The 19,482-nt window shown below is 41.8% G+C and overlaps 1 protein-coding gene across 6 annotated transcripts in view; it reads left to right on the plus strand.

The window, feature by feature from the left end:
* The window catches only part of OTUD7A (OTU deubiquitinase 7A), a 298,239-nt gene that overhangs the window by 9,043 nt on the left and 269,714 nt on the right, over positions 1–19,482 (plus strand). For 3 of the 6 annotated variants that reach the window (XM_075006994.1, XM_075006993.1, XM_075006995.1), the window contains exon 2: positions 10,004–10,123. The exons of 1 other annotated variant lie outside the window; for it this stretch is intronic. The gene's annotated coding sequence lies outside the window, so the exon portion shown is untranslated. Of the gene's footprint in view, positions 1–9,831; positions 9,855–10,003; positions 10,124–12,501; positions 12,649–19,482 lie in introns of those variants that run through there. 2 more of the 6 variants (XM_075006997.1, XM_075006996.1) reach the window with 2 other exon arrangements.

Raw genomic sequence — 19,482 nt, forward strand, 5'->3', positions numbered from 1 at the left:
AGTTGGGTTAAAAAGAAGATAAAACTGTGGATAAAACAAAAGAGGTCCAAGAATCTTACTTTATCCTTCCCTAAACTTTGGTGGTATGGTAGGAAAATGAATATTATCAGAGTTAACTCTGCCAGGTGCAGAGGAGCATTTAGGCTGAACATCTTTGTAGAGGGGCCCAGGGATGCTGATACACAATCCATCTGTTGAGATTGTCAACTGATAAGTCCAGTTGGAGGCTGTAATTTGCCTGGGATAAAGGTGGGTTAAGGATTATGTAGCAGGAGCTAATGGTAGAATATTCTATCTTCTGAATGCAAAGAAATAGGATTCAACAGTTTCATGTCATGGCACATGTAGGCTGTGGGAGTAAGTAAGTACTGGCAGCCAATGAAAGAGCCTGGTGGAAATCAACTGATCATAAAAGAGAGGAGGAAATTGCACAATCTGCAAGATTAAATTTTTAATTTTTGGGATCTGTTTTGTGCAGCTTTAATAGGAACATCTAGTAGCATAGAAATCTTAGTTATGGAAATGTAATGTTTTTTCCTAATTATAACTCCTGTTTTTCCTGTATTTTGTTAATTTTAAAGCCATTGTTCTTTTTGCTCATTGTTTAGGAAGTCTGGTTCCTTTCTCTATTCCTGTAGATATTTTTCCCTCCCACTATTTTTTAGACTTGTAAATAAATATATAGCCCTTTGTTCTTCCCTTCTTTGGATTGTTGTCTACAATCTCTAAAGCAGTTATTAGGGGAGTGGAGTGTGTGGGAACAGATTAACTTTCAAATACCTACGAGAGAGAGATTTCTGTTAGTAAAATAAGGCATAGCAAAGACCAATGACTGGAAGCTGAAACTAGACACATTCAGGCTAGAAATGGTATAAACTTTTAACTGTGAAGGTTATCAATCCTTAGATCTTTAAGTCGCTCCAAGATGCCTTGCAAAAAGAAAAGGTAGCTCACCAAGAAGCTGTAAGTTTGGTGCAGAAATTATTGGATGTGGTCAAGACAGATGATCAGAAATGTTTTTTTTGGCCTTCGTAATCTCTGACTAGAAAACCCAATCTTCCCCTGAATACTCCATTTAAATCTCTTGGAATGAAGTCGGGGGATACCCCTGGGCCTGTTATCCCAGGTGATAATTTAACACATATTAATCCCACTAAAACATCTGCTAAGCATGGGGGTCAAACAAGCGTCATATACAAGAGCATACCACGTTATTTGTATTAAAGTAGCACTTGCTGGTCCTGACTGAAATCAGGGATCCCAAGTGCTGTGCAAACACATAATGAGAGACAGCCCCTGCCCTGACGAGTGTGGGGTCTAAATGAATAAGACAGTGGGAGGAGAAACAGAGGCACAGAGAAGTTCTATCTTGGGTGAGCTGCTAACCTGCTGTTAACTTACCCAAAATCTGCAGCTGGTTAGCGGCTCATCCAGACATTAGATTCCAAGGCCTTGCTGAATAGATCATGCTGTTTTCACCAAATCTACTGTGCAAACCTTCCGGGTTTCACTCATCCCTCTGAAAGGATTGTGTCGTTTGTTTTTTTTGGTTCCTTTTTTGGTAGAATACTTCAGGAAGCAAGAGCATTATGCCGTGACAGAGAGTGGGACAGAACAAACTGAAGAATTAGGCTGTGTTTTGTCCAGGCATTAATGTCCCAAATCCATCCTCCCATGGTAAATCCAGTGTCCCACAATGGTGGTCCAGCTACATCACTGTGAAGAGGAGGAAAACCAATGATGGTCTAGTTCATGCAGCTTGTTCAATTACAGTATTTCATGTCTCTTTTTTCCATGAGGGAGGTCTTCATGGAAGACCATTTACAGGGCCTGTAGCCTCTCCTAAAGTTTGAACCCTTGGGTTTCATACGTGAGGTCTGCTTAAAGTGCATGCCCTGGCTGCAGAGGGAGCTCTTCACTATAACAGAGCTTGTGCTGCTCCCAAATTTGCCTTTGGGGCAGGGAGTTTGTTTCTAAACAGAGTGATTAAGATGACTAACCTCTTATCTTAATCATGCAGGTAACTGAAGTATCATTAGAGGATTATGGAAACAGTTGCCAGGTACTGTGCTCAAAAGATAAGAAAAAAGAATATTGGAGTGCTAGAGGGGTCTGCATTTGGACCACTGCTGTTCAGCTTATTCATAAATGACCTGGGAAAGTGGGTAAGCACTGAGCTGACAAAAATTGCAGATATTACAAAGAGAACAACAAGAAGTCCTGTGGCACCTTATAGACTAGCAGATATTTTGGAGCATAAGCTTTTGTGGGCAAAGACCTGCTTCATCAGATGCATGAGTGGGGACAGAGGAGGTTCCAGAGGGGTATTTAAAGAGTGGGGTCCCAGTAAAAGGGATGGCCAGAACTGACAAGACCTCCCTTTTACTGGGACTGCACTCTTTAAAGACCCCTCTGGAACCACCCCCCCATGCATTTGATGAAGCAGGTCTTTGACCATGAAAGCTTATGCTCCAAAAATATCTGTTAACCTATAAGGTGCCACAGGACTTCTTGTTGTTCTTGAAGATACAGACTAACACGGCTATCTTTCTAATAGATATTATCTAATAGATATTAAAAAGTTAAGCCCAAAGTCTGTTCTGGTATGGCTATGGTCTGAACAAGTGGGTCTGTCCCATGAAAGCTCACCTAATAAATTATCTTGTTAGTCTTTCAAGTGCTACTTTTACTGCTTTTTTGTTTTGATAGTATATAGACTGGGACGGTTTTCTCTCTGTTATTAAGCCCAAAGCTGAGTGCAAAGAGTTAAAGGGAAAAGAAATGACTAAAAAGTGGGAATGGGAGTATGTTAGATGGTCTAGAAAATCATGAATGGTGTGGAGAAGTTGAATAAGGAAATTTTACTAACCTGATACAAGAGGGTCACCCAATGAAATCTGTGGTTAGCAGATTTAAAAATGGCAAAAGAAATTATTCCTTCACTTTCTACCTGTGGAGCCCTTTGCCCAGGAGGGTGTAAAGGCCAAGCTGTACCAGGATTCCAATAAGAACAAAATAAGTTCAAGGTGGATAAATCCATTAAGGGCTGCTAGTCAGAATGACCAGGGGTGGTGTCCCTAGCTTCTGTTTGCCAGAAAGTGGGACTGGGAAACAGGAGATGAATCCTTTGACGATTCCCTCCTTGGTTCGTTTCTTCTGAAGTGCCTGGCATTGGCCTGGGTTGGAAGATGGGATACTGGGCTTGATGAACTATTTAGTCTGACCCAGTATGGCCATTCTGATGTTTTTATATAGAGCCCTCTGCTGTAACCCACTAGGCAATATCCACCTTCCAGAGCTGAGACAGAGCCCAGGAGACCTGACAGCATTTATCACTTCCCTCCCACGGTCCCCCACCTGAGTTGGTAACAAAGAAAGAATAAATATTTAACATCGTAAGGCTAACCAGTGTCCCTTAAGTGATTTGTAACAAGATGTCAGACTGTGTTCATGTTTAGAGCTGTTTGGGCTGAGTGTTTAATTTTATTTCTTTTACATAGGAATTAGATACAGTGCTTCTGTCGGTCAATTGTTATTTCCCCAAAAAAACCCTAATGCAGTGGTGTCCGGTACGCTCCCTGTTCACCACATGTGGCAAACGGGGAAATCTATTGTGGTGACTGTGGCTTGGGGCTGGTGTGGTGGCAGAGGAGCAGCGGTGCGGTGGCTCAGGGGCTCACATGGCGGCTTCTCTGGCATCATGCAGAGGTGGCTCGGGAACTTGGGTGCTGCACGGTGGGACAGTGGCTCGTTCGGTGCCGCGTGGCTGGCGTGGGGGCTCAGGCACTGCACCACGTGGCTCTGAGAGCTGTGCAGCTTGGGGCTGGGTGGCTCCGGCGGTGTGGCTCTTTGGGCTGTGAGGCTTGGGGCTGGGTAGTGGCTCTGGTGAGTCTGCGGGGTGCGGCGGGGGGGGGTAGGGGTTAGTCTTAGGATGCCTGGCAGTGGGGGGTGGGGTGCTGGGCGGCGGGGCATGTGGCAATGTCTTGCTTTTGGACACCGCTGCTCTAAAGTTTTCAAGTAGTGCCTGGAAGGAAGTGATATGTGTACGTGTGGAAGGGAGGGGCAGATATGGTCAATTCTTCCCCCTCCCCCCAACCATTTGTTGTTTGGCTTATACTAGGAATGCTCAGTAACACTCCTGAAGCTACTGTCCTCAGTGTGCTCCCCCCCTGCTCTCACTCTGTCACCCCCTATCAAAATCTGAAAGGGCGCTCTGACTGCATAACAGAGAGCTGCAATAAAGGTCACGTTTCCTTTATTCTGTGTTGTGCATTTTCTTTTTTTTTTTTTTGTAGCATGTGGGCAGGTAAGAGTAATGCAGAGAAGAGGCATAGGGAAATGTTAGACTGACTAAAAGCGACGACAGCTGTGCTGTGCTGTGCTGTGCTGTGCTGTGCTGTGTAATAAGGGCTGTTGTGCTTCTGACCAGGGACGCACCACAGGTTTCCATTTCCTGCTGTTTAACAGGCAGTCTCCATTCGCTATCCCCTTAAATCCCTCCAGGAACATGCTGACTGGTTTTGTAAAGGAGGCCCTTTGTGAGGCAAATCCACAACCACAGGCATGGGTCACCCTTCTCCTTGACACTTGCCCATTCTGTGGTGTGAGGGAGATCCTGGTGCACGTCTACCTCGAACACGCTACATAACAGATTCTTCTTGTTCCGCAAGCTTTGGGCAGCAGTTCTCCTTGCACTTCCTGCTCTGTGCACACCTCATCAGTGGCCCCACAAAGCTGCAGACCTCCTCCACCCTTCCGGGAGGAGGATTTGGGGGGAGCCTATTTCCTCTCCTTCCTGAAGTCGCATCTCTGGGCAGAGTTCCTCTGAGCTGCATCCACTGGCCTCGTGGATGCTTTTGAGGAGTAGAGTGGACTCCCTGGGGTCTATGCTCAGTGTCCCCCTCAGGCCCTCCCTGTTTTGATTCTGAGCCTCATTCCCATTCCAGGTTTTTGATTTTGTTTCCATTTGTCGTACCCTAGCTCACTTGGGTTCCATGGTTCCTCCCTGTAGGCAGTGTGTAGAGCCTATAGAAGCTGCCCATTTCCCCCAGAAACTCAATAGGTGCAGAGATTCGGGTATGGCGCAGTCTGTCGCTGAGCAGGGCTTGGGTGAGGGAACCCCACCCCCAGCATGGCTATTTCATTGATTCCCATCCCCAAAGCTTCAAGTTCATGCAATAGAACCACTCGCTCAGGAACCCTCCTGTCACCTTGCATTGCCACAGATTCCCAAGACTTTCAGCTTGTTCTGGATCTGGTTTTGTTCCTGCCTCCAGCTGTTCCTCAGCCTTGTTCCAGCCTGCTTCAGCTTTGGTCTGTGCCCTACTCTGAATTGCTCCAGCTCTGCCGCGCCGTCCTCATCCCTCAGGCGCTTGGGGTGATTCCAGCCTGGCTTTGACCTTCAGCCTGCTTCCTGACCCTGGCTACAATCCTGAGTTGGCTTGTCCACAGATTGAACCCAGTTCTGCCCCAGATCCCAGTGTCAGAGCTCTACCCAGCCCTACGTCTGGCTTTGACCACAATTCCAACCATAAGGGCTGGCCACCTGAAACCCAGAGCCTGACATCTATTCTCACTCTTCCACCCACTTGCAGGAGAACCTTTCCAACTAGGGAAGAATAAAGGGCAGATGGGATGATCAGCTGCACATGGAATTCTAGAACTTGCAGCTGAGAGACCTAATAAAATACCTCCGTAATGGCTCCCAGATTTGACTAAATTTGGCCTTGTTTGTGACTAAGCATGAGTCACAAACTCCTTCTTTGATTATTATTCAGGAGGATCTCCTTTCAAGCAAGCTGTCTTGGTGCGCTCAGTAGGCCCTTGTTCCCTGGCACTCACTGAAACGAGCATATAACTTTTGCATGGTCATATTTTTGGCAGCTCAGCAGATAAGCAAACACGTACGTACACCACAAATCCTGAAGAATGTGAATCCACTTTAAATATCCTCAACTTGACTCCTCTCCATCAGTGTTAAAAGCAGTTGATGCTGCAGAGTTATGCTGTTCCTCACATACAATATAATGCCACCGCACTATGGACCTCAACTTGAAAACATAAATCATTATCTTCTACAATCAGGAGAAAAGCATTTTCATGCATAACAGCACAAATCATATGATGATGGATTGAAGTTGATTATAACAAATTCTTTTTATTTTACTTGATCAAGTCTCTGTGCCCTTTAAGAGGTAAAGATTTTTAGAAACAATCACTATATTTTTCTTGCTTTCATTCTCTTTCTCATTTGTTCATTGGAACAAGAAAGTTTATTTAAATTAAGGGTGAGCGAAAGTGCTCCCTCCTTAAGGGAGCAGGAAATAGGAACTTCTTAATTTTTTTTTGGTTTCTGGTGCTTGATCTCTACAGATAGATGCATAATTTAGTATTTAAATTAAAAATAGCAATTTTTTTTTTCAGTCCAGAGAGTCCACATCTCTTTTCCTAAAATGGAAGTGTCTTTGTGTGACACATTTGCCAGTGTTTGCAAGCCTTAAAGCAATTCATGGTATACCTGCACTCAAATTTCATGTTTTATTTTCCTTTAGGGGATGCATTAAGTTTTCCAAAAAGAGACTTCACAGAGAGTATCTAAACTTGATTCTTCATGTTGCACCTTATGCCACATATACACTAGCAAGTTCTTTCAGAAAATCCATCCCTTTTTCGAAAGAACACACTGTGCATCCATGCACAATACACTCTTTTGATGTGAAATCAAAAGAACTTGGCTCTTCTTCCAGAAGCCTTCTTCTGCTCCCAGCTTAGGAAGAGCACTAACTTTTGAAAGCTTCTTTTGGAAAAAGCATGTGTAGATGCTCCGCAGGCCCTTATTTATTTTTTTCAAAAAAGCAGTCCCTATGGCAATGGATTTTTTTGATCCCTGTCCTGCTCTTTAGAAAGAGCAGGGGCAGTGTGGATGAGCTCTATGAAAAGAGCAGATGGAACTTTCGATCTGCTTTTTTGTGCGTGGACGTGCTCTTTCAAAAGAAGGTCTTCTGGAAGAGCATCTTTTGAAAGATAGGTGTAATGTAGACATGGCTGTGGAGACTGATGGTTTTATTAGGGCATGAGCTTTTGTGAGTAAAAACCCACTTCATCAGATGGAAAGATGAAGTGGGTTTTATCCATGAAAGCTTATGCCCTAATAAGTTGGTTAGTCTCTAAGGTGCTGCAGGGCTCCTTGTTGTTTTTGCTGATACAGAGTAAGATGGCTATCCCTCTGAGCCATTAGTTCTTCACGCTATGCTTAAAGAGGGCTCCTGTTTGTTACTTTCTGTTACCAACAGAATCTAAGAAACAATTTAGTGTTGCTCAAGCAAAGGAGGACTAGTTTCTGTCGCCATCATGTTACACAAGTACATCCTTGTTGCTTCTTGAAAGATCTTCTGCCAAGGGACCGGAGAGTAAGTAAGATGGATGGTAGAGTGCATCTTTGGCACTGGGTGTCTGGTAGGTCTCAAGGACTTCCCCGGTTCATTCTGCAGGCCAGAAACTACCCTTGCCTTCCATTGAAATGATCAGGAAATGTCTGATGTTTGCTGACCCTTTTGTGGGATGTGCTCATACAGGAGATGATTTGGCTCATAAACAGCACTTTTATTGAGGTTACGGTTGCAGGCTTTGAAACAAAAATTCTAAAGTAGTGAATGACAGATCATTGAGCCTGGTTCACTCTTTTGCCCTTTCCAAGTATGGAGTACAAAAAACTTTGCCTTTTGAAAACAGCAGATTTAATCATGCCCTATTTTTTTTATAAACACTTCGTGTAAGAGAGATCTCCTAAAAAGGCTTTTCTTCTCCTCATTTCAAATGATGTGAGCTGAATGTGGGGTGGCACTGTCAATGTACTTAGCATGCTTTTCTGGAACAAAAAATGTGGACTTTGCTTAATTCAATTGCATTTTAGTTGGTGATGGTTATGGAAAAGCACTGCAGTTTAAAGGAGGGAACGAGTAGTTTTTTCCCAATCCCTAGCCCCTTTTCTTTCATGGCACTAAGAGGAGATTATTTGTAGTTGATCTACCTGATGCAATGAAATCCTTCATACTAGAAGAACAGTGCTTCAGTGAGCAAAATTCTCATTATGGTAACTTATGTTTTTTCTTCTGTTTGTATTGTCATCCCAAGTAAAATGCAATGGGTGAATGGACAGTACTCATAATTTTATCTTTTGAAATAATAAACACTGTGGGTGTGTCTGCACTTGCCTTCCTCTTTCGAAAGAGGTATGCAAATGAGGTATAAATTGGCATATTTGGTATCTCATTTGCATATTCTTATTTTGAAAGAGCTTCTTTTGAAAGAAGAAAGCCAGTGTAGATGCTACTCTTTCGAAAGTAAACCCCACCTTCAAAAGAATCCTTCTTCCCATTAAATAAAGGGAAGGAGAATTCTTTCAAAGATGGGTTTACTCTCGAAAGAGCAGCGTCTACATTGGCATTCTTCTTTCAAAAGAAGCTCTTTTGAAATTAGAATATGCAAATGAGGTACAGAATATGCAAATTTATACCTCATTTACATTTTCGATTTACCCCATTTGCATACCTCTTTCAAAAGAGGAATGCAAGTATAGACACACCCTGTATGTAACCTCCCTTTTCTCTTTTAGTATAATAGTATGAATAGGGTTTGTTCTTGTTAAGAAGGTAAATGAACTGAAACAAAACTCATCTGCAATATTATTACAGATGTTTTTGGTAAGTGTGACCTTTCCTGTCACTCAGATTTAAGTAACAAAGAATGAGATGAGGAATATGGTAATACTTATTCAAATCCCTCAGTGCAGATATTTAGTCCTCATGATGTCATTTTGTGGTAGGGATGTGTTTTATATTGTCCATACCTTACAAATGGAGAGCCGGACAAAAAGAAGGTAAGTCATGCAATTAATCTATGACAGGAGTTTGAGCTCCTGTATTCTGTAGCCTAAATGCTAGGCAACCGCCCTTTTCCTGGAATGGCCAATGGTTGTTTATTATGTTAGAAATATATTTTTCAAAAACCCTTTTGATGCAAAAACAAACAAACAAAAACCCTTAGATCCTAAGAGCAGTTTCCCAGACAACTCGCTTCATTCTTTGTTTTTTTGAAAGACTGTTTCTAAAGACTCCTGTTGGCTATTTAGTAAAATTATTGATGCACAGTTCTGCCAGAGGGTTGTGATGTCTCTGTCTCCATTGGTTCCACACTTGTCAGTGCAGTTGGAATGTAATGATTGATTAATACCCATATTTGCATTTACTAGGTCTCCTTTCTTTTTCTTCAAGTTTTGCACTGTTAAATTAGGTCACAGCATACATTGCATGAGAAATATGAAAAGAGGCTTTTGTGGTAGGATAGAAGTTGTTCAGGTGTCAGTTTTTCAAACCAGCAACTATTACTGGAAATACATCTTATTAAAATATACCTCATACATACATCTTGCATGTTCATATTTCTAGATACTAGTAGTCACACATGAACACCCTAATCCATTTCTGTGTTCTGTATGGATCTAATCTCCTTAGAATTGTGGCATCTGGAATAAATAGATCCAATGGTCCAAATTCTCTTCTTAGTTACAATTGTGCAGTCTAGCAGATGTCATTGAGTTTTCAGGAAAGAATTTGGCCCCAGACACCTGGTAACCTAATGCAGTGAAGATCTAGTTAGTGGAAGCAGTCCCTTTTCTAATCAAACAGTTACAAACTTTTTTCTAGAAAAGAAAATTTATCAGTATTTTGAAGAGATTTTAGTGAAAACAAATTATTTACGGAGGTGAGAGTCAACTGGAGACAGATTTGGTGTATGAAACTCAAGCCCTGGAGTCCCATTTTGAAAAGCAGAAATGCTTGGCTGTTGCTGAAGGGGTGAGCAGACAGCCCCTGTCTTTCTTTACTGTACAACAAGCACTGTCCCAACCCTAAACGCATTCACCTAAGAACAAGATGATAGGTGTGTGGTGATTCTTAAAAACTGTAGCACTGAGATATTTCCAACTCTTTTACGTCTCTGTTAGGAATTCCTGGGGACCCAGCTGAATTGATGGAGGAATGATGAGCTGATGACCATGATGATAATATATAGCTTATTATATACTACTTTTCATCAGCACACCTGGAAGCACTTTACCAAGAAGGTCAGTATTGCTATCCCCCTTTTGCACATGGGGAAATTGTGGCATGGGGAGATAACGTGACTTGTGCAAGGTCTGCCTCCAGGTTAGTGGTAGAAAAGAGAGTAAGCAGAATAAGTCCAGCTCTAGAACCTAAGCTACATTGGCTGTAGCTAGGGCTGCTTCTATAAGACGGCCCAACCTGCAACTGGAGGGCTTCCCCATCTTACTAGGATTCCATCAAGTAGGACTGACGGCAAGTGAGATGTATATTACTCAGTGCCAGTTCACCTGATTTGGTGAACAAGCTGATTCAGAAGAGAGTTGTGGAGATTCATGAAACCCATGGGGTTGGGGAAAGACATGTGTTTGGTTCCTGACATATTAATTGAGGATACTGTTTTCTTTCTAGTTTGGCAGAGCTGTCTGAGGTAAGATGGAGTGACTTTTGGGCCGTATGGGTGCCAAACTGAAAGGTTTTCCAGTGGGTCTGGAGTTGTTGGAATTGGCCCTAAAAAGATTATGCCAGCCTCCCAAGTCAAACTGGATTGATTCCTTTCTGTTCTCCACGGCTTTAACTGTTGATTTAAACTTTCTGTCTGCTACAGGAAGAGCCCTATAAACATGTGTCACAGACTAGGAAATCTGATCTCCCTTATGGTCTTTTGTGTACTTTTACCCTATATAGGTTGAACCTCTCTAATCTGGAACTCTCTCATCTGGCAACATCCATACTCCAGCATGATTTTAGTTAGCTGGATGACCACTTAGTACAAGTGTGGCCAAGTTTCCTGTCGTCCCATAAAGTTTGTTTACAGCCACCAGTACTGGCTCCCAGTGTTCTGTGTTGTTATTTAGCTCTAATTTACCCTAACTGTCTTTGACTCTTTACTGGGCTCTTACAAGTGTTTGGTAATGAGCTAGACAATATTGACCTCCCGTGGTCTGGCAGATTCTCTTGTTTGGCACCAGTCAGGCAGTGAGGGTGCTGGACAAGAGAGATTCAACCTGTACTATAAGGCAAAAGTAAACTGTGTTTCTCAGACTGGAGGTCCTGACACAAAAGGGACTCAAGGATATTGAAGGGGTTGTGATACTGACACCTTTATTTCTGCCAGCAGGGCTGACAGCCACTGCAGACCCCGAACCAAGGTGTGGGGGGAGGCCCCAGCTCTGTGCCTGCGGAAGAGGTGGGGCCTCAGGTGACAGAAGAGGGACGGGGCAGCAAACCCTCAGTACTACCCAGACCATGGTTTGTACTTTTCCATCCCCCTACCTGCTGCCCACGGAGCCACGGGGAGCACCTGGCACAGTGCTTCAGCACTCTGGCAGTGGTTCAGAGGGGTCTGGGGCTCTGGCCACTGCAAGTCCTAAGGACCCTTTGAATTACTGGGGCTTGGAGCAACTGTCCCCTTTGCTCTGCCTCCTCCCCACCTCCACCCGTCGGTGGGCCTGGTTTCTGCACTGGCTTCAGAGCTAAACAGCTGCAGAGCAGAAACTACTGGTTCCTGGCCAGGTGTCCAGTTCTGAAAGTAACACTATCAGCAGCAGCAGTGCAGAAGTAAGGTTGGCATGGTGTGGTGTAGAAAAAGTGGTAAAAATTATTGTATTTAGCCTTCATAGTGGCCGTTTCTACACATGCCACTTTCAGAAAGTGGCATGCTAATAAACGGCCCGAAATGCGCTAATGAGGTGCGGATGTAAATTCCCAATGCCTCATTAGCATAAGGTCACATGTTTTGAGTCCGGAAGACTGTCTTCCAGACTCCAAAACAGCGTGTAGAAGCGTGGCCCCCTGGGGGATCTTCCGGAAGGAAGTCCTCCTTCTGGAGGCCCCTTCTTCTCTTCCAGAAGATCCCCCAGGGGGCCGCGCTTCTACACGCTGTTTTGGAGTCCGAAAGAGCTTCTTCCGGACTCCAAATTGTGTGATCTTATGCTAATGAGGCACTGGGAATTTGCATCCATGCCTCATTAGCATACTTTGGGCCATTAATTGCACGCCACTTTTGGAGAAAGCGACGTGTAGAAACAGCCAGTGTATGTTCACGTTAGTCTGACTGCTGGTAATCTGCTTCCCTGCTTCACTTCTGGTTCATTACTTTTGTTTTTAAGGAAGCCAGAAGTGAGCAGAACATTTTTAGTAGAGTTGAAACATTACCACTGGTAATAAATATATCAACATCTTTTTTTACAGAGGGAAACTCAATTCATAAATTGCAAAATATTTTTATTCAGGTGTATGATGGCAGATGTACAATGATAAGAATGTATCTTTTTTTTGTCATTAAATGCTGTTTTTGGTGTGTATTATATGTGGTTTGATAGGTGTTTGATAATTTTGAGTATTGAGAGTGAAATTATGCTGAAGTTTTAATACTTTAAAAATGTGCTTTTTATACCAGTTGTGATGGGGATGTCTGTTGAAGCTTAATTCTTGAAGCGTATTCCTATCTGATAGCTGTGTTGGATATGTGTGTGAGAACAAGGGAGAATATGATAACCCCAGAGTCTGGAATGGAGGAGGAGACTGAATGTAAGAGAAGAGCCGGGTAGGGTAATTTCCTCTGTCTTTTGTCGCCCTCTGTTCTAAATCGTAACTCTTTCTTCTTCTCCTTCAGTTCTGTTGAATTTGACAGGATTCAGGCTCCTATAATGATTTATAGATTAAATTCAATATCCATACCCAACCAAAGTGGATTGCTCTGAATGATGTTTCTATAATTTAATTAAACAATAGCAAATACTGAGAATAGTTTTAAATGAAATTTGTTCAGGGATTCTGAAGACACAAAGCAGCAAGATAAATGTTTGTGTCCTTCAGATATTAAAATAATGGCAACTCTTTTTCACGTTTTAAAAATGTTCAGTTTTTTTTCTTTTTTGTTTTTAATGTGCAAGAAAAATCTGTTTGGAGGGCACACACTCTAAATGTTAATGTCTACAGGAAGATTTTATTTCTAAATGGGAAATGCTCTTTAATCCTGTTTCATGTAAAGGTTTGAAGAGCAGCGAAACTTGAGGATTTTTTTCTTTTAGGTTTGTATTCTGTTTAAATACCCTATGAGAAAATAGTGCTATTGTTTTGTAAATTTGACTATAATTCCTGCTCTGGATGAAAATCATCTTAGCTCAGAGAAATGACTTATGCACCAAACTTATTTGCTTGCCATCCAGTTACAATATTCTTAATATTATGAACCTAAATGTGCAACTTAAAATACCCAGAATTACTTATTGTACCTAATGGAATCCATGCTAGTTAGTCAGATTGTTTACTTTCTCATGTGAGTAACGGTGAGACAGTAGAAAAAAGGAGTTCAATTTTTTTTTCCCAATTCTTTTCTGGAGACATTTAAAACTAAATTGGGCAAAGACTAGAAAGTGTACTGTAGGGAATAATTCTGCATTAGTGGTTGGGGGAGGCACATTAGATGTTATTTCTAACTGCTATGGGATATATTATTAAGGGAGTAGACTTTATTTTCTTTTTTCATTGACTGAAATGTAATGTCATTTTCTTGATTTAGACAGTCACAGTGTGGTTCATTAGATTTTAAAATCAGAAAGGATCATCCAGTCTGGTCTGCTATTTAGCCCGGGCCATATAATTTCTCCCAGGAATTCCTGGATAAAAGCTATAAATTCTAATTGAACTAGAGCCTATGAGCCATATTAAATATACCTGTAGAAAGATATCCAATCTTGATTTAAAGACTCAGTCCATTACCCAAGTGGGCTTCACTTTTGGACCCACAAACAGCTGCCTTTGTCATACAAGCAGTACCTTTACCTTCTGCTGGAAAAAGAATGTTTGCACAAATGTCCAGTTACCTTTTGTGGTCAAAGGGAAAGGGTGGCATCTGTTCATATTTGACTGGTAAGAGCCTATTGGCTTCAGAGTTCCCGGTGAAATAATCTTAAGCGGTAAAGCACACATTCAACCCAGACAGGTAATTCCATGAAACCCGAAGAGAGAGAGAGAGGAGATGCTCACTGGGATTTCTTTAAAAATACCTTTGTGCTCCTTTAGGCACTTGTGAAACTGTCACCATAGGCTGGAGACTTGTGTGCATATGCACTTGGCTGTTTAACTCCATTTTCTTAAAAGGAGACCCAGCTAGGTTTCATTTGGCAGCTACGTCCATGCAGTTGGACCTGATGGCTAAGCAGATCCACACAGATTAATGGGACTTTGTGTTTTGTGAGGGTCTGCCCATAAAGATCAGATTACAACATCGGGGCCCAGATTCGTAAGCAACTAGAGTTCTCTTAGTATTTGATTCTTCAGCTATTTTATTCAATTAAATTACCTTTAACACCTAATTGCAGTGAGTATAAGCAAACATCTTCTGTCTCTTTTAGCATTATTAGGTAGGTTAAATTACATACTTGGCTTCATATTTTAAATGAGATTATGAAAGCCGAGCATCTGCCTTAAATAAAGTGGCAGGTGATTAATCTTTTTAAGTCATTCATTCAGTATCTTTGCAAACAGACATTAGCCTTGATTTCATTAGCAGACTCTAAGAATGCTTGCTGTAAATGTGTAGTGTTAGAAAGAATGATGGTCCACTCTTAAACACTAGTGCTTTTGAAGTTGGGTTATTATTAAACATCTGTGTAAAATTGATGGCTTTCTCAGGCCTCACCTAAAATGAAATTACCCAAAATGCTATTTTCCTGATAGATCGTCTCTCAGTACTAGATTCTCTAAGGTCAGATGCTGTTGAGGGGTTCATAATGAATTGAATACTGCGTTTTGCAACCTCTGAGGAACATTTTCCTCTAATTATGACATAAAATTGAAACCCTATATACCAAGTTACTGAAATTTTTCAGTCTAGTTGGTACTTCTGTCTCCTTTCTTTCAGAAACTCATGGGATTGGAGCTATGGTCTAAAGTAAGCTTTTTGTGTAGTTATACCAGGCATCTATAAGCTTTTCTATTTTTTAACAAATTCTTGCAAACATCTGTTTTAGGTTAGTCATCTCTTCAGTTGAAGAAGCTGAAGTTGTACACTGAAGCAAAGAGCAGGTGTAAAATTAATCTTCTCTCTGGTCGACTATTTTTGTTTTTACTGGAAGACATAGTAAAGCAAAAAGGTGGTTTTGTTGTTGTTAGCACAAGCCTCATATTTGAGACCTTTTAAAAAAGTAAACGGTGAATAAAACAAACTTAAATCTCTTAAGTTATTAGGTGGCCTGGTTAGCAACATCTCTAGGGGTTCTACTCTGACTTGATTTCATTAACAGACAACTTTGTACTGCAGCTAAGAGCTGTGGACGTTTTCCTTTGAGAAACTGCTGGGACTGGGAGCTTCTGAAAAATATGCATTTGCTCCTTTGCTGCACAGAGAGGCAAATTTTCTCTAACTTTTCCAGTTTCTCAGTTTCATAGACAATCCAGAAGTATTTTATAAGTATTTCGTCTCAGAAGCAATGATGTATTAAGGGCACACCTGTGAATGCAGAGCTAGAGCAGGATCAGGGCCCTACACTTGTAAAGCGGTCTCCAGTACACAGCATTTCTCTTGTGCACATCAATGTCACGTGATTTCTAGGCTTGTTATTTTTATCAAAGAGTTCTGCATCCCCATTGGCTTCAAGAAGCAAGTCACATGCAAACTGCAAGTGAAAGCAACAGAAGGGTAGAGAGTGAATCCCTTGAGAAACTAGATTATAGTCTTTTTATTTTTCCCAAAAGATTCAGTGAATGATCCACATCAGCTTCTGAGACATTGTGGTGGGCAGAAATTGGCTTAATGGAAATCGCATGCTGCTAGGGTAGATGCTCAACCTTCTGTCCCCACTATTGAGGACCACAGGAGTTTCTGAAATAGGAACTTGGCCTCTTTCTCTGGTATGCAAGCACTGAAGAGATGGTCCACCTGTCATCCTTAAGCCCACAGCAAAGCAGGCTGGAAAATGTTGGGCATCATGATAGTTACTTTTGTAGCATTCTTTGTGGTGAGGCCTGCTGGGGATAAAAAGACTAGAGACTTTTCAAAAATGGAACTTTTTCTGTGGAGACCCAAGAGAGACTGAAGGAGGAAGATTGCAGGGAGAGCTTACTGGAAGCAGGAAGGATTTGAGAACTGAGTGTGACAGTGGTTTTCTTGAACCCAGTGACAGCAGGGTTTTTTCCTAGTTTTATTTTAATTTTCTATCTTAATTTTATAAGAGACACAAGTGGGTGAAGTAATATCTTGTACTGGACCACTTCAGTTAGTGAAAGAGACTAATGCTTTTGTCAGCTGGTCTAATAACATATATTAAATTACTCCTCTGGTATCCCTCATACTCTGGGACCAAGATGGCTACCACAACATTGCATTGATAAAGCCTTTATAAGCTCCCTTTCCTAACCACATCAACCACACCATCAGGGGCTCATGCACTTGCACATCTTCTAATGAAATGTATGCCATTATGTGCCAGCAGTGCCCCTCTTCCATGTACATTGGCCACACTGGACAGTCTCTACATAAAAGAATAAATGGACACACATCAGATATCGGAAACAGTAACGTGTAAAAACCTGTAGTAGAACATGTCAATCTCCCTGGATGCTCAATTACACATTTAAAAGTAGCCATCCTGCAACAAAAAAAAGTTCAAAAGAAACACTAAAAAGAAACTGCAGCACTACAGTTCATTTGCAAGCTGCTGGAAGTGGGCTACGTCCTGAGTTGACTTTGTCAACTCTGGTCTTCCTCTTAATTGGTGCCACCTTCTTTTCATAAGCCTGTATATTTAGACCTGCCTCTGGACTCATCACTACATGCATCTGATGAAGTGGGTCTTTGCCCACAAAAGCTTATGCTCCAAAAATCTGTTAGTTTATAAGGTGCCACAGGACTTCTCATTGTTCTTTTAATCATATCTCCATTTGTGTGGGAGCAGTGTCACCATTGTGGGAAACAAACGCCTTTTAAATTTACATCTAAATCTCCAACTCGTTAGTCCTTACTTGGGGCATTGGGGGATACCCAATAGCCAAGCAACACGCTGCCCATTGATGGCGAGGAAAGAAATAGTCTCTTCAGTGCTAGTAGAAAGGCAATGTGAGAGGTTATTAGAAATAGTTTTTTTTCCTGTCCTGATGAAATGTGTAATGCCTGTCTTATTGCAAATGCATCAGTATCAGGGACTTGGGATCCATGTGTGCTCTTTGAGATCAAGAAATCCAGCTAAACGTTGTAACTCTACTAAAGCCCCAGTTAAGCTCAGTTGCTTGGATTCTGAAAGTTATTGAAAATGAGAATCATTTTCCTTTTCTGTTTCCCTGAGGTCAGATGGGGAAGTACTTGTACAGTAGCTCTAGAGTTTTTTTCACACTTTATATGGCTATACTAATGCATTTAAAAACCACGCTTTGCTTAAAAACATGCAGCTTGAGTCCCATTTACACCAAAGCAATGTAAAAGGCCATCCCAGGGTAAGTAATCATAATTTACACCTTCTTTAAAGTCACCTTATGCTGACAGAGTGGTGTAAATGGGAATCAGGCTCCCAAGCTGTCCTGTTGAATTAAATAACATTTGTGTTGGTTTTCTTTTCTTTTTCACATTTTAAATTTTACCTTTCTGCCTGCTAAATGTTAGCTTTGGTGACGACAAACACTGTCAAAGTGATAGGGTGTAGATCTGACAGACACCTGAATTCTTCCATTGTTTTTTCTTTGACATGGGACAAGATGTTATTTAGTGTCAAGCCTATTAGCAGTCCAAGCTGGTGAATTCTGAAGAAAGAGAAGATGCTATTTCCAAGCATATTCACCAATTAAATTTAAAAAGAAGACCTACAATTGCATTATGAGATGGTAAGCTGCCATGGCAATCATTTTGAAACTGCAAATGTAAGAGGAGCACTTAAGAGGCAAAGATCCCATTTTCATACACCTAACTTATTTCAAATTATTATTAATGATAAAAGGGAAATATGTTCTATTTTGGGGATCTTTCAGAAGGAAACCAGAGTCATTATTGAGTATTTCTATCTACTTTGGCATCACTCAGAGATGGGTCCATCGGACTTCATTATCAGCAGTGTTGAAAGAGCTGAAATATGAGTAGTTGGGGGTTGACAGGGCAAAAATGTTTTAAGAAGTAACGATATTCAGGGAACCAGTTTAAAATAGGGGGAATCATCAGATTTTCCTCAAAAGGGTGCACAGCTCTGGTTGCTGGAATGAAGGAAACAAAACTGGGAGAAAGTCAAGGCTGAAAACAAGGACATTGGAGAGTGAGAGAAGGGTACAAAGGGCTGAGTAGGGAACATGAAGCTGAAGGGAGCAAAGACTGTGAAGGGTAGAGGCATCAGATGTTAATGCAGTGGAAGATATCTGAATGATTGAGTGTGTGGTATGCAGGAGGCGGTGAGAAAGGCAGTGACAGACTCTGAAGAATTGGACCAAAGTTGGTGACTGAATTGAGAGTCTAGAAGAAACAGAATCAAGAGGCTTAGTTGTGGCAATTGAAGTCCTCCAGGTTTGGGATGGAGGTGAAATAACTACCATTTTGCCATTATGTAAGGTGATGGCTAGGAACTACTGCTAACCCCAGAGATGATCTGTACTTGCTGGTGGTGCCAAGGGCTCAGGTCGAGGAACAGAGTGAGGACAGCAGCTCCAGCAGATGTTACTGAGCATGCTTAATCTGTGTGAACATACTCTGTACAAGTCAAGTGGCATCTGGGGTGAAGGGAACACACATGACCCTGGAAGTCCCTCCATGCATTGCCTCTGGCCAACCCCAAGTCTCTCTGAAATAACAGTCTTGATTATACAGTTCACAGCACTTGGAGTAATATGGCAGCTAGAAAAAACAAAATACTTGAAACAGGAGACTAGTTAGACTTCATAGAGAGAGAACAGAGTGCCCACAGAACTAGAGTTAACATGTATTTAAGTTTTAAACATGCACATTAGATTGGGCCCTATCAGATCTCCACACAGTAACCTTCATAGTCCCAGATCAGTAATGGCACTGCCACATAAGCAACACAAACCTAGTACAAAGGGACTGTTTGATTGCTTCTGATTGCACTCATGGTGATGCATTTAGTGAGGTTGTGTCCTGTCTGACATGTATGGATGTCTGCCATTGATTTAAAGAGGAACAGTACTGGAGTCTGTAGATACTTATGACACCAGCTTGTGACAGGGCTTTGGGCTTTTCCAATGACTATTCAGACATAACTGGGCTCAGGTGTCCACAGGAAGGATGGGTGTTGGCAGGAGCAGCACTCTTTCAGTGTTTCCTCTGAGCTAAATCCACTCTCCTCATCCACTCAACCAGCGTAACCCGTCAGCTGCTTGACTGCCAAATCTCACTACAAAGGGGAGTCTCCATAGAGCTTGACTCTGGTATGTAGGGGCTCAT

The sequence above is a fragment of the Carettochelys insculpta genome, chromosome 12 (assembly GCF_033958435.1).
Source record: "Carettochelys insculpta isolate YL-2023 chromosome 12, ASM3395843v1, whole genome shotgun sequence".
In the NCBI taxonomy this organism is placed as follows: Eukaryota; Metazoa; Chordata; order Testudines; family Carettochelyidae; genus Carettochelys; species Carettochelys insculpta.